The sequence below is a fragment of the Schistocerca serialis genome, chromosome 1 (assembly GCF_023864345.2).
Source record: "Schistocerca serialis cubense isolate TAMUIC-IGC-003099 chromosome 1, iqSchSeri2.2, whole genome shotgun sequence".
NCBI lineage: Eukaryota > Metazoa > Arthropoda > Insecta > Orthoptera > Acrididae > Schistocerca > Schistocerca serialis.
Window position 1 is genome coordinate 246,357,213 of NC_064638.1, and position 18,820 is coordinate 246,376,032.

Sequence of the window (18,820 nt, forward strand, 5' to 3'; positions counted from 1 at the left end):
TACAAAAGGGTAAAATATGTTATTAGTTTCAGATAATATTTTGTTTCCACCTTTCTGACAGTCAAGCGTTAATCGCCTTGCAGAACAGTGAAGTTATTTTTGTCGGTTTGTTAAAGAAATTTGAGTTTTATTAATCTTTTCTGCTGAGGCAGTCAATTTATTTTAAACGAAGTGTTTAATGCAGCACTATTGGCTAGTTTCAACTGTTCGCTGCATTTCAAGTTCACCTTTTCATCTTCTAGCCCGTATGGCGTTATGCCATAATAAAGAACCAAGCATGAGATAATACAGTACTGGTACTCCAAGAAAATTTACATCTGAATCTGGACATACGAATGTGCGCTTTAAGCCGAATTATGCATTTTAGTATGGTTCACAAAATTCCCATGTCTTGTTTCTTTTATGACATAATGTAAGATCTTTTTATGTTTTATACGTATGAATGTACGGACTTCCTGCGTCATCGTAGCTGCGCAAGCGCGGCGACGCCTGTTATCTGGCGTTCTTTGGCAACTGCTGAAACGAATCTATTTCTAATAGGTCGCGGAAAATAATCCGAATAGTTGTTTGAAGAGCGTTACTTTCAAATTACATTTCCTATTTCGCAAGATGAACTCTGTGCTCAAATGTCCGATGAATTTCTAAAATCACAGAGCGTTTGACTCTCGTTCAAAAATCAGATCTTTGAGGATGGCCATTTAGAATATTTTAGAGCTCAAAAGATCAGACATTTATGTCGTTGTTAAAAATTTTACTGGCACATGTATGTGATCTATCTTAAGGTGTAACTAGCGCAAAAAAGATCAACTTTATGTATGACAGCATAGCTTCTCTTGCAGCTTATTAATCTTAGAGACCAATATTGTACGTGAAAGCCTTTCTTTTCTAGTAGCAACACTATGTATATTAAAATAAACCATTACCTTTTCCTATTTGTGTGTTCGCATTTGTTAACAGTGATGTTGCTATTGTCTGACTACATCACATGTCCTGTGCTCTGAATATCCGCTGTCATCGGCTGGCGTGATCGCTTGACATGAGCTACGACTGGTTTACAAGAGCGCATCGCAATGTCCAGTTCAATGCTTCGGAAAGTAACATTCGGTGTTTGGTGGAATTCGAATTTATAGTTTTGTAATACGAAAATATGCAGTGTACATGTTGTACATGTTGCAGCACATCAGACATCTTTCCAAAACGTGTTTTTTCCCCTGAATTGTGTTTTTTAAAGTGCCGGGAAATTCTACGCTGGTGTATAAAACCACTACCATTGACAGGGTTGATAAGTTTAACAGTTCCGAGGAAAAGTATACTGTTACTTAACACAGAAGATATGTATTTTCATCTGGGAGAAAGTGTATTTTTAACCGGGAAATCCGGGAATTTTTTTTCCTCGTCCACGTATACACCCTGTTACATTACACACATAAAACTCAGAGCGTACAATAGCACCAGAGAAGTGTATTATATTTCACATGATGCACTTTGCTGCCGTCTCACACGAAATATATTGTTCACACAATTCCAACACCCCCCTTAACCCACTCCCCCCATTTTGTCAGAAAATCAGCCAATATGTCTTCTGTGCACAGGTAGTCCACGGCGATGTTTTGTCGTTCTATGTGGTCCCGAATAAAATGGTACCTTATATCAATATGTTTTGTCCTAGTACTAGCTAGGTTAATGGCTCCTTTATTGTCACAGAAGATCGTTATAGGTTTTACGATTAAATTGGGTGCTATTTCACATATTAATGTTCTTAGCCACAGTGCCTCCTGTGTGGTGTAAGACAGCGCCATATTCTCGGCCTCTACGGTACTCAATGCAACAGTTTTTTGCTTTTGACAGGACCATGAAATGAGGGCCCTCCATTAATTTAAAGCAGCAGCCAGTAGTCGAGTTCCTAATCTCCAAATTCACTCTCCAGTCCGCATCGCTGGGCCGTCTAGTTCTGTATTACCTGCTCTGTGATATCTTAATTCGTGGTTTGAAGTTCCTCTTAGATATCGGAATATCCTTTTCACAGTTTCCCCGTGCTTTTCCTTTGGGTCTCTGCAATGTCCACTCACTGCGTTGGTGGCAAAAGCTATGCCGGGTCGTGACGTTTGAGACAAATATAACAGACTCTCTACTGCTTCTAAATGTGGAACATTCTTATCAATTCCACATCGGTTTCATTTATGTTTAACTTCACTTCTACTTTTATTGGAGTAGTTATGGGTTTACAATCACTCATGTCAAATTTATTTAAGATTTTTTCTGTATATGATGATATATTTGTGTTCAATTATTGTCTCTCTTCGTCCTTAGCGATCTGCTTACTTAAATAACGTTTAACGTCTCCCAAATCGTGCACCTTGAACTTGGTTTGCAGCTGTTTCTTAAAAATTCTCGTTTGGCTTTCGTGTCAGTCAGGATAAAGAAATCGTCCACCCATATTGGCGTTTTTATTATCCGTTCTCTTCCCTTTTGTAGTATATACCGAGATCTGCCTTAGATTGCTTCATACTAATATTTATTAGAGTTTTATGTAGACATCGATTCCAGCAATGTCCACTCTGATTAAGTCAATAAATACTTTTCCGCAAACGCCAAATCTTTTCCCTTTCCGATCTGGTTTTCATGACTTCTCTTGGTGGAATGATTTATATCTCCTTCTCCAATTTCTCATTTGAATATACCGTTTTTATATTCATATGGTGAATTGTTATATTTCGTTTTGCTGCCAAGGCTAAAAGGTATCTCAATGAGGCATACTTGACTACAGGTGAAAAACTTTCTTTGTAATCTACCCCTTTTATTAGAAGTCGTGCTTTATATGTTGGTGTTGAATTTTCGGGGCTCTTCAAAGTGAATACCCATTTTGCGTGTAATGGTTTCTTATCTGTTGTCATATTTAGCCATTCAAAGGTTTCGTTCTGAAATAAAGATTCCCTCTCCATCGCTTCTTTCCATTCTTGAGACTTCGGGCCGCTCATTGCTTCTTCTGCTGTTGCTGGCTCATCATTAAAAGACTGGGCTGCATACATCTCAGAATCCGGATATTCTTTCTGTCTTGGTACGCGAGAAGAATGCCTTACATTGTTCTCTTCATTTTCTTCATCCTCAAACTCATTGTCATCATAAATAGTCTCCATTTGCCTTTGACTATCCTCTTCCTCTTCTTCAATTTTTCTTTCTTCACATTAGCTTTCATTCTCGGAACTAAGTGCAGTTAATTTAGTAGTCTTGCCCTCTTTAGAGTCATTTCTATTTTCAAAGAATACTACATTTCTTCTTGTAACTATCCTATTATTCAATGGATCCATTAATCGGTAGCCCTTTGAATTCTCACAATAGCTTATCAAAATATACATTTTAGGTTTGGGGTCCCATTTTCCTCTCAGCTGTTTTGAAATGTGCGCCATTGCATCACACCCAAAAATCGTTATATTGCATAGGTCAGGTTTCTTTCGTACCCATATCTCATAGGGGGTTTTATTCCTTAATGCTTTTGTAGATGATCTATTGTTCAAATACACGGCCGTTGATACCGCCTCTCCCAAAAATCTTTTGACAATCCGGTATCAGTTATCATGCTCCTAGCTTTTTCGACAATGGTCCTATCAGCCCTCTCAGCAGTCCCATTTTGAGATGGGCTGTACCTTGTGGTTGTTTGATGCCTGATTCCCATTTTTGCCAGAAGTGTCTTCAATTTCTGGTTAGTATATTTTCTCCCGTTATCAGACCTGATGATTTTAATCTTTCTTCCTGTCCACCCTTCAACCATATTACAATATTGCTCAAAAATGTCACTCACATGGTCTTCGGAACTAAGAAAATAAACATGAATATATCTTGAATAATTATCAGTAAACGTAAGAAAATCATAACTCCCACCTATGAATTTGCACTCCGTCGGGCCACATACATCCGTATGGATTAACTGTAAGACCTCTGTAGATTTACTTTTACTAGTCTTAAAAGGTGGCCTCGCTTGTTTTCCTTTTATGCGTATCTCACAAGGGTCCTTGGATGCATTATAATTCTGTGTTCCATTTACCATATCCCTTATTAATGACATACTCTTTCTGTTTAGGTGTCCAAGTCTGCGGTGCCATAAAAAACCATCCGCTGAGTATACTGAACGATTAACATTTCTATGATTACTGTAAATGGTATCCAACTTAAAAATACCCCTTTCGTTACTTTCTGTAGTTATAACTTCACCATTTTCGTTGATTACTCTTGCTCCCTGCATGTCAAAAATGACTGTATTTCTCTTCTTGACAATTTCCCCTACAAACAGTAGGTTAGTCGCAACATTTTTTACATAATGGACATCATGTGATGTAACCACATCGGGTTCACCATTTACACTTACATGTAGGTCTAGTTTCCCAGCCAAATGACGCTGGAGCTTGCTGCCATCGACAGTTTATATTCCCATATGAGTCTTATCTTTAACATCATAAAGAAGAGATTTGTCTTTAACAATATGCACAGATGCACCTGAGTCTAAAATCCATTCCAGTTGATGATTACCCATATCTCCAAAAGAATAAATGTATTAGAGTGCCTTACCTTTATTATTGGTCCCTCTCTCTGGGATATCAGCTACATATGTCTTTTGCTACATGTCTGACCTTGGGTTTACTTTTTCTCTGCACTGAGATGCAATACGCCCCTTCTTCTGACATCTGCATCACCTCACTGATTTCTTCCGATTTTTCTTTTTTTTAAAGAAAGAGCAGATGAAATTTCCTCGTCCAATACATGACAGCTTGAAGTACTCTTTATATCCTGTAGGATTTTGACTTTAACACTGTCGCCCGTGATCGTTATACCTGAGCTTTCCAACCCCATAATCATGGGCACATAGCTTTCGAGTAGTCATGCCAACAGTTGTGTCCCTATCCATTCTTCAGTAATCTCAAACCCAATGTTTGTCAATCGGTTCGATATGGCTATTATTTTCGTGACGTATTAGTCTACACTCTTGCATTTGTCCAGCTGATTGGTAATGAACACACGCAATAATCCTACTTTCCTTGTAAGACTACCATCCTCAAATGCACTTCGTAATTTGTCCCAGACTTATTTCACTGTCGCAGCTTTTTCAGTGTGAACATAATTCACTAAGTCATCCAGTAACATTAACTTTGATCTTGCTTTCCTATTCTTACAAGTATAATTCTGATCTGTGGATTTCATTGTCCCATCCACCACATACCATAGGTCGTCCAAACGTAAATACGCTTCTAATGCAAATTTCCACGTTACATAGTTTTCGCGACCCATGTAAGTCTTTCAATCTGCGGAATTTGTGCCACGCTCATTTTAACGGTAACTTTGATATTTCTTGACGTAAAGAGTAATACAGAAGAAGAATACAAAAGAGTTGCGTTCGTCTTGTAAGAGTAATTCGTTCTTCACGCAAATGCACTACTTGGAACTTTTCCAATACTTTTTCGCTGTTATATTTTGCATACACTTATTCCAAATGCATCGCTGGGCCCATAACCTATTAGAGTCGACACAGTTGAATAGGTAATAATGAGTAACAGATATTGAATGCCAGTAACTGTTTTTGCACTTCCAGATAAAATATATCGAACACAACAATAATATACTGCGACACGAATTTGGCTGTCCTCACGGTGTTAAACCAACAGAATTTGTTGCAAAGTTTTACCTGCGTCACCAGCCTCCTGATTTCGCCTTAGTTATTGGGCTTTTCCTGCTGCCCTACTAACGAAACGATACGGTAAATGTGCGTATTCCGTGTGGCGAAACATCCGACACTCGGTTTTAATAATAATAGTAGCAACACACATAAAACTCAGAGCGTACAATAGCACCAGAGAGGTCTATTAAACAGGGTGATTCAAAAAGAATATCACAACTTTAAAAATGTGTATTTAATGAAAGAAACATAATATAACCTTCTGTTATTCATCATTACAAAGAGTATTTAAAAAGGTTTCTTTTTTCACTCAAAAACAAGTTCAGAGATGTTCAATGTGGCCCCCTCCAGACACTCGAGCAATATCAATCCGATACTCCAACTCGTTCCACACTCTCTGTAGCATATCAGGCGTAACAGTTTGGATAGCTGCTGTTATTTCTCGTTTCAAATCATCAATGGTGGCTGGGAGAGGTGGCTGAAACACCATATCCTTAACATACCCCCATAAGAAAAAATCGCAAGGGTAAGATCAGGGCTTCTTGGAGGCCAGTGATGAAGTTCTCCGTCACGGGCTGCCTGGCGGCCGATCCATCGCCTCGGGTAGTTGACGTTCAGGTTTCATAACTAACCTTTTTCGTAGGACTCTCCATACAGTTGATTGTGGAATTTGCAGCTCTCTGCTAGATCTGCGAGTCGATTTTCCTGGGCTGCGAACAAATGCTTGCTGGATGCGTGCTACATTTTCATCACTCGTTCTCGGCCGTCCAGAACTTTTCCCTTTGCACAAACACCCATTCTCTGTAAACTGTTTATACCAACGTTTAATTCACCACCTATCAGGAGGTTTAACACCATACTTCGTTCGAAATGCACGCTGAACAACTGTCGTCGATTCACTTCTGCCGTACTCAATAACACGAAAAGCTTTCTGTTGAGCGGTCGCCATCTTAGCATCAACTGACGCTGACGCCTAGTCAACAGCGCCTCAAGTGAAAAAATGTACAACTAAATGAAACTTTATAGCTCCCTTAATTCGCCGACAGATAGTGCTTAGCTCTGCCTTTTGTCGTTGCAGAGTTTTAAATTCCTAAAGTTGCGGTATTCTTTTTGAATCACCCTGTATTTCAAGTGATACATTTTGCCGCCGTCTCACACAATTTCAACAGTTTGGGTTCAGACGTAATTTCCAGGGCGCTCATCTTTGCACCATATAAACCTTGAGAATAAATATTGACAATATTGCATATTAATTCCACGTGAAACTAGTTCGATACTAATATGGTTTCCACATGTAACCAAGATTGGAAATTTGTGGTAAGTTCCTATGGCGCCAAACTGCTGAGGTCATCGGTCCCTAGGGTTACACACTACTTAATCTAACTGAAACTAAATTACGCTAAGGACAATACACATACCCATGCCCGAGGAGGGCTCGAACCTCCAACGGGGGCAGCCGCGCGAACCGTGACAAGACGCCATAGACCTTGCGTCTACCCCACGCGGCTTGTAAACAACATCATCCATTATTTGTGCTTAATAAAAAATGTGGTGGCATCCGATAATAACTATAGGCGTAGTCGTTGCCAGTGTTGCGTCAGATACTAGTGGAAGGCCGATATGCACATATAAGGGACTAAGGCCCTGCGTTGCCTCTGCTATAGGTGACAAGCATCTTTACAAGATTCGGGGTGAGGGGAAAAGAATTTGTGAAGTGTTTCTACGCACCCACCTGTAACACCCATTTGAACTGTTCGAGAAGAACCTGAAGAAACTCTCACCTAATGATGAGTGGGCAGTAAGACTGCACTGTGTTGAGATACAACTTCAAACGAATTTATTGTACTGTGAAACCACTTCAATAAATACAGAATACATAACATTCTGTCATAACAAGACAGTTAATTCAGTAACCTTAGATGAGGTGCAACAGGTTCTGAAAAGATTAAAAAATCGCAAAACGTTTGGTCCAGATGGAATAAACGCTGAACGTATTGTGCATGGAGGGATTCTGGGCGGAATAAGACTGTTAGATTTATTTAATGAATGCTGGTGTAGTTATAAAATACAGGGTGGTGCACGAAATGTGTTACCATTTTGTTTTTGAATATAAACTTTATTGTCAATACAATCTGAAAGGAACATATACTACAATGAAGAGCCGTCCATGGAGATTTGTTCTAACTCAGCACATGCTCAATATGTCCACCATTTTGTTTCCTAACTTCCCTCAAACGAACACTGAAGTTAGTGATTACTCTACGGCACGTGTCTTCCGTAATTTCACTACAAGCTTGAAGAATAAGTCTTTGAGCTCCATTAAATCACGTGGACGTTTGGGGAACATTTTTTCCTTTAGGTACCCCCAAAGAAAAAAGTCGCATAGATTGAGGTCTGGACTATTGGGGGGCCAATTTTGTCCGTCATTGAATCGACCTGGAAACCTAAGTGAAATGATCCGCATGTCGAAATGCTCGTGTAAATACTCCAACACAGTGTTTGAAGTTTGTGGCCTTGCTCGATCTTGCATGAACCACTGCGTGTTGAAGGGCAAAGGCAGTAGCAAGAAGCTGTGGAATGAAGCTATTGCGAAGCATGCTCAAATAACGCTTGTTGTTCACAGTTTCTTCAAAGAAAAAAGGACCAATAAGTCCGTGACTGGAAATTGCTGCCCACGCCGTAATCCTCGGAGCATAATGTTGTCGTTCATGAAGCACTTGTGGGTTTTCAGTGGCCCAAAAGCGTAAATTTTGTTTGTTAACCACACCGTCTAAATGAAAATGCGCCTCGTCTGAAAACCAAACGTTGTTGAGAGTCTCTTCCCTATCCTCCGCCCACTGAGCAAACAGTAGTCTCCGCTGCTTGTGTTCTTCAGTGAGCTTCTGTGCACGGGTCATCTTGTATGGGTACATATGGAGGTCACTTTTAAGAATGCGTTGAACGGAGCGTCTGGATATTCCCAGTTGCACTGCTGCCTTTCTACACGATTTCCCGGGACTTCTCCTACAGCAACTAGTACCGCTTCAATATTCTCCGCCGAGCAAACTTACAGGACCAACATATATTATTTATTTACTTTTTAGAGGTTTCTTTGTGTTGGGGCTTTTTGTAAATTTTTAATTCAATTTTCAGTTGATGCTTTTTAAATTTTGTATTTTACTAGTAGACGAGATGTGATCTACAGTCCATCTCGACTTTTCAGGACCAAATACGAAACTGCAACGCGAGATCTTGCATCGCCAAAACGTGTGTATTCTGATAATAGACGTATTTTTATAAATATTATTATAGTTGCAAGATTTTGGGAATGCAATGTCGGACGTGCGGTTTTGAGTTCAACCTAAAATTATTATTTTTTCCTTTTCTTTGATACTCTGTAAAGGAATGTGATTAAATTCAGAGGGTGGCTTAGGGTGGTTGATCACAAACTTCTCATTAGTTTTAATTGCCTGGATTAAGTTTTTCGTCCAATTAATGTACTCTTCCAAGATTAAGTTAAATTAATAATGATTTACATATCCTAAGGTGATAATTCGGTAGATTTAGTTTTCGACTGCTGTTATAACGCAACTATCGTTTTTGTTTATTAATATCTGCAATGTGCAGCGTTTAAGGCGAAGATAAAAGTATGTCGTGAATTTATATAACAATAAGTTTAATATTTTCGTACGTAAATAACATGCTGTATAGTTTTTGTTAAGTGTAGTAGTTGTGTAATGTTGTTTCGTTCTTTTTAGGTGTTACTTGTAATCACTCAACAGCATTAAAATCTTCAAATGTAATAGAACCAGTTTTAATTTTCGGTTATCGTTTGTACTCAAATAGTATACAGTACTTACGGGCTCTAGATTTGGTTGATAGTGACGTTGAATAATTACGTCCTTAAGAGTTACTAGTTAATTTTGAGGTACTATATTATTCATGTATAATAGAAGTTCACAATGAATCATCTTCGGTTTTGGCCATCTGAGCATTAATAATCAAGATGCTGGTTGTCCAGGTCTAAAGAATGGCTTATTGGATTTCTTTACAGATTCTGGTGCTGATCATGGTGCTGTTGCTACATGTAATGGCTTATCAGTGGCAATATGGGAAACTAATAATTTATATTACTTGTTCGAATACCACCCAAGAGAACCAGATGGTCGTGTAGCTCAGGATGGTGGAGCTTGCTTGATATCTTTGCCCGATATTACAGTTTTGAAATCAAATACACTCCAATCACATCAAAAAAGACTGGATGGTGACCAATACAGTATTGCGAAAATTACCCCTGTTGTACATTCATTAAATCAAAATGTAAATGAACCAGAAAACGAAAGTGACACTGTACGAAATACCTGCCGGTCATCAGAATCATCCGGTGACTTCAACAATGACAATATTGTTATTATCTTGCCCGTTTCAAATGTTATAGACGAACCTTTTCCTGAATTAACAACTTTTATCAACAATGATAACTGTTAATGATCTGGTTACAAAAACTGAGCTACATTTACTAATTACGAGGGAAAGAAGAACAGAAAAATTTTCTTTGTTCCGTTTGTTCCCTCATGGGAGAAACTGATTACAGGAAATTTGATCTCATCCGATTGCACCATTAGATTACTGTCAAGGTTGAATAATGGGAGTTGTCACACGTTTTCAAAGCCATGACTATCTTTCTTTTGCATTGTCGGTTATGGAGTTCTTTAGAGCTAAGCAAAATGTAATTGTAGGTTGAAGAAGGTGCCAGGAAGGATAACGACCTGACAACTTGGTTGTAAATATTCACTTTAATGTACGGAATATGCGAGGATCAAACTCATACTGGCGATGTCCATGTTCAAAACTTATTGCCGTGGTTAAGAATATGGGTTCTTCTACGTCTTTCGTTACCTTGAACTGCAGTGATCTGAAATGGGGAAGCACTTTTAATCGATGCAGGCAGCTCCAATGAAAATCCAAGAGATTTAAGTTTTAATGACAGACAAAAATTAGTAGACCCCTTCAGATTACTGGCGGACGACTGAGTTTCAGAATCGTATAAGTCCGCTCTTACATATGTTATGCTGGATAGAAAATACAAAAGATTTTGACACTCCTGGAGGGAGATGTTTGATGAGTGAGATGGTTTCGTGTTCTTTACATAATGACAGTGACGAATTAAACGAAATAATTAAATAGGTTGAAACACACTCTCATTCAGCAACATATTGTAAGCACAAGAACTGTGATCACTGTAGATTTAATTTTACAAGACTGATTTTAAGTGACCAAACAGTTTTGTTACGACATGATGAAACTATGTGTGATAATGGACGATTCTGTATTGTTAGAAAATCCTGAGGAACAGTACGTAAATAACTACAAGCAGCAGACTCTGGAAAGCGAATATGGCCATCCACACCTGTGGAAATGTGACAGCTGTCTTATTGTATCACCAAATATACTTCCAAACCCAGCACCAGGATGAAGGTCAAGCGGTGAAAGCTGCCGTTAGCAAAGAGCGTGCCCGTCATAGGGATATCGGTAGGCTAGGCAATTGTTTGCCGTTTTAAACCATCGTAAAATATCAGCGTGTGAATGTGGATGCAGATTGCGGCACCTGAAATTAAGAGGCAGTTCACGAAAAGTAGTTTTTGTCAGCACATACCAGCCTCATGAACGATACAGAATTCTATACGACAATGAGCAAGGAAAAACGTATCGAAACATATTTGATGGGCATAGTGAAAGGCCAACTAATCTAGATCACCTTAGTGTGGCAGCATTTGCCATAAATTACGAACAGCCAACTCGACATGTTAGCGGCGAAGAACACGGTCTCACGCAAGCTTATGAAGTGCTAGAAGAGGGCGCTGAAACCAAACAAACGGCCATCAGACTTCTAAATCGAAACATCATGTAAAACCGAAGAAAGGCTGCGACTCGCTATTACACGAAAATGGGAGACAGAGAAGGAAATTTTTATCGCTATCTTGTTGCCCACGTGTCATTTAGAGATGAAAGCGATTCGGTAGCGGTTTATGAAATGTGAGAAGAAGCTTTCATGGCACTATGAAATCGATTAAATCCTTTTCACCGAGATTCTGTTCAGCAGTTTCAATACACTGAAAACGAGCTTCCGCAAGTTGTTGACCAACTGCTAGCGCTAGCCGAACCTACAGCATTTAATGACGCCAATGAGCAAAAAGTCAATGTAGAAAACCATGATTCAGTGGCGATTCTTGATCGATACGAACCGAGAATTGCTGACGTTGATGTCAAAGCAGAAGACTTTTGGAAAGAAAAGCATGTCAAGATCACAGACAAAGAATTTCATCGAACCATGGTCAGCAACATGAATATAGAGGATGAAAAAGAATAAAAATATTTGATGAATAAGAAAACGAATGCGCCATGACGCGACAAATTATTCGTGACAGGCGGAGCTGGCAGCGGATAATCTTCTATGCTGAAAACTGTTGTAAATAATACGGGGTGTTCTAAAAGTCTCTCCGCAGTTCCGTATGATTGTTAGCCGCGCGTGCCGTATGATTGTTCGCCTGCCTGGGTTACTTCCCTTCAAGTGGACTATCCCAACATTCCGCTGTTTAGTTTATCTCAACCAGCGTCAGTAGTATCGTTGGTGTGTTTCGTTACGTGTTGATGTGAACGTTTAAGTTTAGTTCCTTTGTTCGTTTGTTTCGTTTTTGTCACTGTTGAAATGCTAACCATTGAAGAGAGTGTGTTTCTAGTCGAACAAGTGTTCAAAGCTGGTGGTAAATACACAGTTTCAGTTCGTCAAACCTTTAATTCAGTTTTCTCGGAGACAACACTCCCACATCGCGATACTGTGCGATATTTGATTAACAAATTTCGAAGTACGGCTTCAGTGACAGATGCACCGAGAAGTGGTCGTCCTAGCGTTTTGTCTGAGGATAAACTACCAAATATTTCCGATAAAATGTTCATGAGTCCAAACAAGTCAATAAGAAAACACGCCCAGGAAATCGATGTTAGTGTTGGAACGGCCCATACAGCTGAAAGGAAAAAATTATAACTTTTCCCATACAAAGTGACAGTCGTGCAAGAACTGAATAATACTGACCATGGCAAGAGACAGCATTATTGTCAATGGTTCAAAAATTTCGTTCAACAAACTGGAAGGGATATTCTTAATGAAACGTTTTTCGCTGATGAGGCGTCGTTTAATTTATCAGGGTACATGAACTAGCAAAACTCTCGTATGTGGAGTACTGCAAATCCATTGTGTATTCATGAGGAACCACTTCATTCTGTGAAAATAGGAGTTTGGCTTGCAATTTCTAGACGTCGGATTGTGGGTCCCATATTTTTCAACGAAACAATAAATGCACACTGATACTGCAGTGATATTCTGTACCCATTCATAGGAGAACTTGTGTTAAGTGAAATACTGAACGGTGATTTGCAAGAAGATGGTGCAACCGCACGTACAGCTCGCGTTTCAGTGTCACTGCTTGCTGATGTTTTTGGTGATCGCATAATTTCACAGGGCCTCCACGATCGCCTGACCTAACACCACCTGACTTTTTCTTCTCGACTGCAGCGAAAGCAACTGTCTATAAAAACCGTCCAAAATATGGTTCAAATGGCTCTGAGCACTATGGGACTCAACTGCTGAGGTCATTAGTCCCCTAGAACTTAGAACTAGTTAAACCTAACTAACCTAAGGACATCACAAACATCCATGCCCGAGGCAGGATTCGAACCTGCGACCGTAGCGGTCTTGCGGTTCCAGACTGCAGCGCCTTTAACCGCACGGCCACTTCGGCCGGCGTAAACCGTCCAAAATCCATCGATGAATTGAAAACTGCAATATCCACTTTCAATGCTTCTGGTACAGAAGAAATGTTACAGCTTGTGTTTGGAAACATGATTAGACGAATTGAATTGTTATTCAACAACAGGAGGAGCACTTTCAACATTTAATGTGAAAATTTTTAAGTAAAAATGAATATTAAATAAAATAATAATTTGTATTTCACTGAGTTTCATTTCGGTATATTCACTGCGGCATACGGCACTCGCGGCTAACAATCACACGGCACTGCGGAGAGACTTTTTGAACACCCCGTATTTTTTGGTGTTATGCTCCAACAACAGAGCAGTTGTTAAATGTAGCTTTAGTTGAAGTAACCACACCGTCAGGAGTTGCAGCGCGTCTTGTCAACGGAAAAACCACTTATAGCGAATTTACTTTAGGCCCCGATAAAGATAGGGCAAGAGTCTATAGGCAGATGACAGGACAGTGGCTGGGAGTCAAGAGAAGAAAATTACAACACGTTCGTTGGCTTATAATAGAAGAAATATCAATGATTTGTTATGATGGTTTGTGATCTACTCCTTTTCGTTTATGAGACTTAAAAAACTATGAAGACTTTTTGGTGGGGTAAATATTTTAGTTTCCGAGATATTATGCAGTTGTTGCCTGATAAAGATAGGTGGTCCTTCAGGCAACCAACTATATTCCAAGCAGAGCCGCAGTTATGGCATCAATTTAGGCTTTGCGAGTTACAAACCAGCGTCCGACTACAGAACGGTGGCCAATTTGTTCGCCTTGTCAATAATCTTCGAGTAGGTAAGTATTGAGCAGTGTGAAGTTTTTCTTAAAAGAAGTCGTGTGTTTCTGGCTGAAGATTTAGCTGACAGCGAACCTGTACGTAGTTTTCCGCCAGTAAAACTAGTTAATGACTCTACCGACAAAATTATAGAACTAATGGACAGAACAGTAAAACGTTATACGTTAAATGTTCTCGATGAATGCAAAGAATTTGGCACTTATGGTGAAAAACGCAATCCTACAAGGGCAAATTGTACGGGAGGACTGTAAAATTCAATAAAAATTGCAGTCGCTGCTAGAGTCATGCTGCGGATGAATATGAAGGTTTCAGAAGGGTTGGTCAATGGTAGCATGGGTATTATTAAAAACACTGGAATGGAACGGACTTCGCAAAGATCAACTGTAAGATGGGGAGCTCCCGAAAACGATATTTATAAAAGTCGACTAAAATCGACTGGAGGGAAGTTTAAAGACGAAAATGGATGGGTTCGAATACAGCCACATAGTCTGACATTTCAAGGTCTTCAGGGGATGGTAAAGTCAAAGAATAATATTTCCCATAATTTTAACAGAGATTTAGCAGCCAGGTTTTAAATTGAAAGACATTTCCAGGGGCACATGTGGACTCTGACCACAATCTAGTGGTTGTGAACTGTAGATTAAAACTGAAGAAACTGCAAAAAGGTGGGAATTTAAGGAGATGGAACCTTGATAAACTGACTAAACCAGAGATTGTACAGAGTTTCAGGGAGAGCATAAGGGAACAATTGACAGGAATGGGGAGAAGAAATACAGTAGAAGAAGAATGGGTAGCTCTGAGGGATGAAGCAGCGAAGGCAGCAGACGATCAAGTAGGTAAAAATACGAGGGCTGGTAGAAATCCTTGGGTAACAGTAGAAATATTAAATTTAATTGATGAAAGGAGAAAATATAAAAATGCAGTAAATGAAGCAGGCAAAAAGGAATACAAACGTCTCAAAAATGAGATCGACAGGAAGTGCAAAACTGCTAAGCAGGGGTGGCTAGAGCCCAAATGTAAGGATGTAGAGGCTTATCTCACTAGGGGTAAGCTAGATACTGCCTACAGGAAAATGAAAGAGACCTTTGGAGAAAAGAGAACCACTTGTATAAATATCAAGAGCTCAGATGGAAACTCAGTTCTAAGCAAAGAAGGGAAAGCAGAAAGGTGGAAGGAGTATATAGAGGGTCTATACAAGGGCGAAGTACTTGAGGACAATATTATGGAAATGGAAGAGGATGTAGATGAAGATGAAATGGGAGATATGATACTGCGTGAAGAGTTTGACAGAGCACTGAAAGACCTAAGTCGAAACAAGGCCCCGGGAGTAGACAACAGTCCATTAGAACTACTGACAGCCTTGGGAGAGCCAGTCCTGACAAAACTCTACCATCTGGTGAGCAAGATGTATGAGACAGGCGAAATACCCTCAGACTTCAAGAAGAATATAATAATTCCAATCCCAAAGGAAGCAGGTGTTGACAGATGCGAAAAATTACCGAACTATCAGTTTAATAAGTCACAGCTGCAAAATACTAACGTGAATTCTTTACAGACAAATGGAAAAACTGGTAGAAGTCGACCTCGGGGAAGATCAGTTTGGATTCCGTAGAAATGTTGGAGCACGTGAGGCAGTACTGACCTTACGCCTTATCTTAGAAGAAAGATTGAGGAAAGGCAAACCTACGTTTCAAGCATTTGTAGACTTAGAGAAAGCTTTTGACGATGTTGAATGGAATACTCTCTTTTCAAATTCTAAAGGTGGCAGGGGTAAAATACAGGGAGCGAAAGGCTATTTACAATTTGTACAGAAACCAGACGGCAGTTATAAGAGTCGAGGGGCATGAAAGGGAGGCAGTGGTTGGGAAGGGAGAGAGACAAGGTTATATTCTATCCCCGATGTTATTCAATCTTTATAGTGAGCAAGCAGTAAAGGAAACAAAAGAAAAATTCCTAGTAGGTGTTAAAATCCATGGAGAAGAAATAAAAACTTTGAGGTTCGCCGATGACATTGTAATTCTGTCAGAGACAGTAAAGGACTTGGAAGAACAGTTGAACGGAATGGACAGTGTCTTGAAAGGAGGATATAAGATGAACATCAACAAAAGCAAAACAAGGATCATGGAATGTAGTCGAATTAAGTCGGGTGATGCTGAGGGAATTAGATTAGAAAATGAGACACTTAAAGTAAAAAAGGAGTTTTGCTATTTGGGGAGCAAAATAACTGATGATGTTCGAAGTAGAGAGGCTATAAAATGTAGACTGGCAATGGCAAGGAAAGCGTTTCTGAAGAAGAGAAATTTGTTAACATCGAGTACAGATTTAAGTGTCAGGAAGTCGTTTCTGAAAGTATATGCATGGAGTGTAGCCATGTATGGAAGTGAAACATGGACGATAAATAGTTTGGACAAGAAGAGAATAGAAGCTTTCGAAATGTGATGCTACAGAAGAATGCTGAAGATTAGGTGGGCAGATCACATAACTAATGAGGTGGTATTGAATAGAATAGGGGAGAAGAGGAGTTTGTGGCACAACTTGACTAGAAGAAGGACCCGGTTGATAGAGTACGTTATGAGGCATCAAGGGATCACAATTTAGCATTGGAAGGCAGCGTGGAGGGTAAAAATCGTAGAGGGAGACCAAGAGATGAATACACTAAGCAGATTCAGAGGGATGTGGGTTGCAGTAAGTACTGGGAGATGAAGAAGCTTGCACAGGATAGAGAAACATGGAGAGCTGCATCAAACCAGTCTCAGGACTGAAGACCATAACAACAACAATTTTAAGCTGGGCTGTTACTTTCCATAAGTACCAAGGGACCACTGTTGGAAAAGCTGTCATTTATTTAGGCAAAAGTACTTTTGTAAAAGGTCAAGCTTACGATACCTTAAGTGGTGCATAAAGCTTGCAGGATGTTACTGTTTGTGAACTCAGTCAAAGAAATCTGTTTAGTAATCTTCATGACAGATACGCTTTAGCAGAATTGCAAAGGCTGAGAGGCAGTACTTCTTTACATTAACATCTTCAACTTCTGTAGTCCTGTCTTCCTCAGTTGCGTGTAATATTACGGTATAGTAATAATTTTTACTTTTGCACCGTCTGACTGCTACTGAACGAAACACAATTTTCGTGCCATACACGTTTCGCCTTTATTCTCTGCAAGGCATCTTCAGTGGCCTGGGATGTGTACATATTTTTGCTACTTAGTTTACATTTTGGGGTATATACATATACGCTATAAACAGTTCTAGTGGCTGGTTTTTGCTGTGACGCAGAAATATTTTAAATTATACTTACAGGTAGGGTGGACTATATTTTACATATTAAACACCAAAAATGGAACAGAAACAATTATGTAGAAAATCGTCCACGCAAACTGTAAGTACAATTTTAAATATTACTACGTCATAGGAAAAATCAGTCACAAGAACTGCTTATAACCAATAGGTACAATGCCCCAAAATGTAAACTAAATAATAAAAATGTGTTCATATTCGAGGCCACTGAAGATGCCTTGTAGAGGGAAAATGCGAAACGCGTATGGCACGAAAATTGTGTTTCATTCAGTAGTAGTTAGACGGTCCAGAAATAAAAATTATTAATATACCGTAATTCGTTACATTAATTTTGAACAAAGTGTCGAGCTTTATTATTTAAAAATATTTTTACATTTAGAATAGTTTGCAATTCTTCTTACTTTGTAGCTACTATTAATAATTAAAATGTATAAAAAACTATCATCGTATTTTACCATTGTCACTTAAGAGATGTATGTGTTTCTTTTTTTAATTCACACATATATTAATTTACTATGTTTCAGTATATTTTAGCTAATTTAGGTAACATAAGCGACGGGCAGTGGCGATAATAAATATAAATCAAGTTGGAAAAAAGTGAGCTGCCACTGCGCGCTCTTGAAATAGGCTCTCTAAAGTGTTAGGACAAAATAATTTGTTTTAGTACAGAATTGTGGACCTCAAAGAGAACTACAAGAAATTATGTGAGAGCACATGTTTGTCTTTTACAGTTGAAACACAGTTACTCTTCTGTTTTGTGATTGATGAAATGGGTGGCTTCAAAAGACAAAAATCATCATTGTTGGTGAACCATAAAAGATATGTTGTCCAGGACATTTATTTAGACCTCTTTGAGGCCTACAATCTAATATTACGTAACATGTTGCAGCTACTATGTATTACACAGCATATACCAAGAGAGCGCGCTGGAGGGAAACATTTTTATTTCACTTGTCTGATGAAATTTAAACGGCTGCACAGATTTCCGTGGAACATAGCTAAGATCCATCCCGATTAAATCGACTTTCAAACAAACAAACAAAAAAAGAAATGCATTAAAATTTGACCTTTCATTTGGGAGCTAAAATGCCAAAGAGAGATACGCAGGTAGACATGTTAAAATTATGGTATTCCTCTGCTTTGCGTCGCGGGTTAAGAAGAGTGAGCAGCGAGAAATGGATATCTTAGTAATGGGAGCAAATGATTTAATGTGGGTGCGTGAAACGACAATGTGGTTGTAAGAACCTGTCTTACTGAAATATTTCTAACACAAA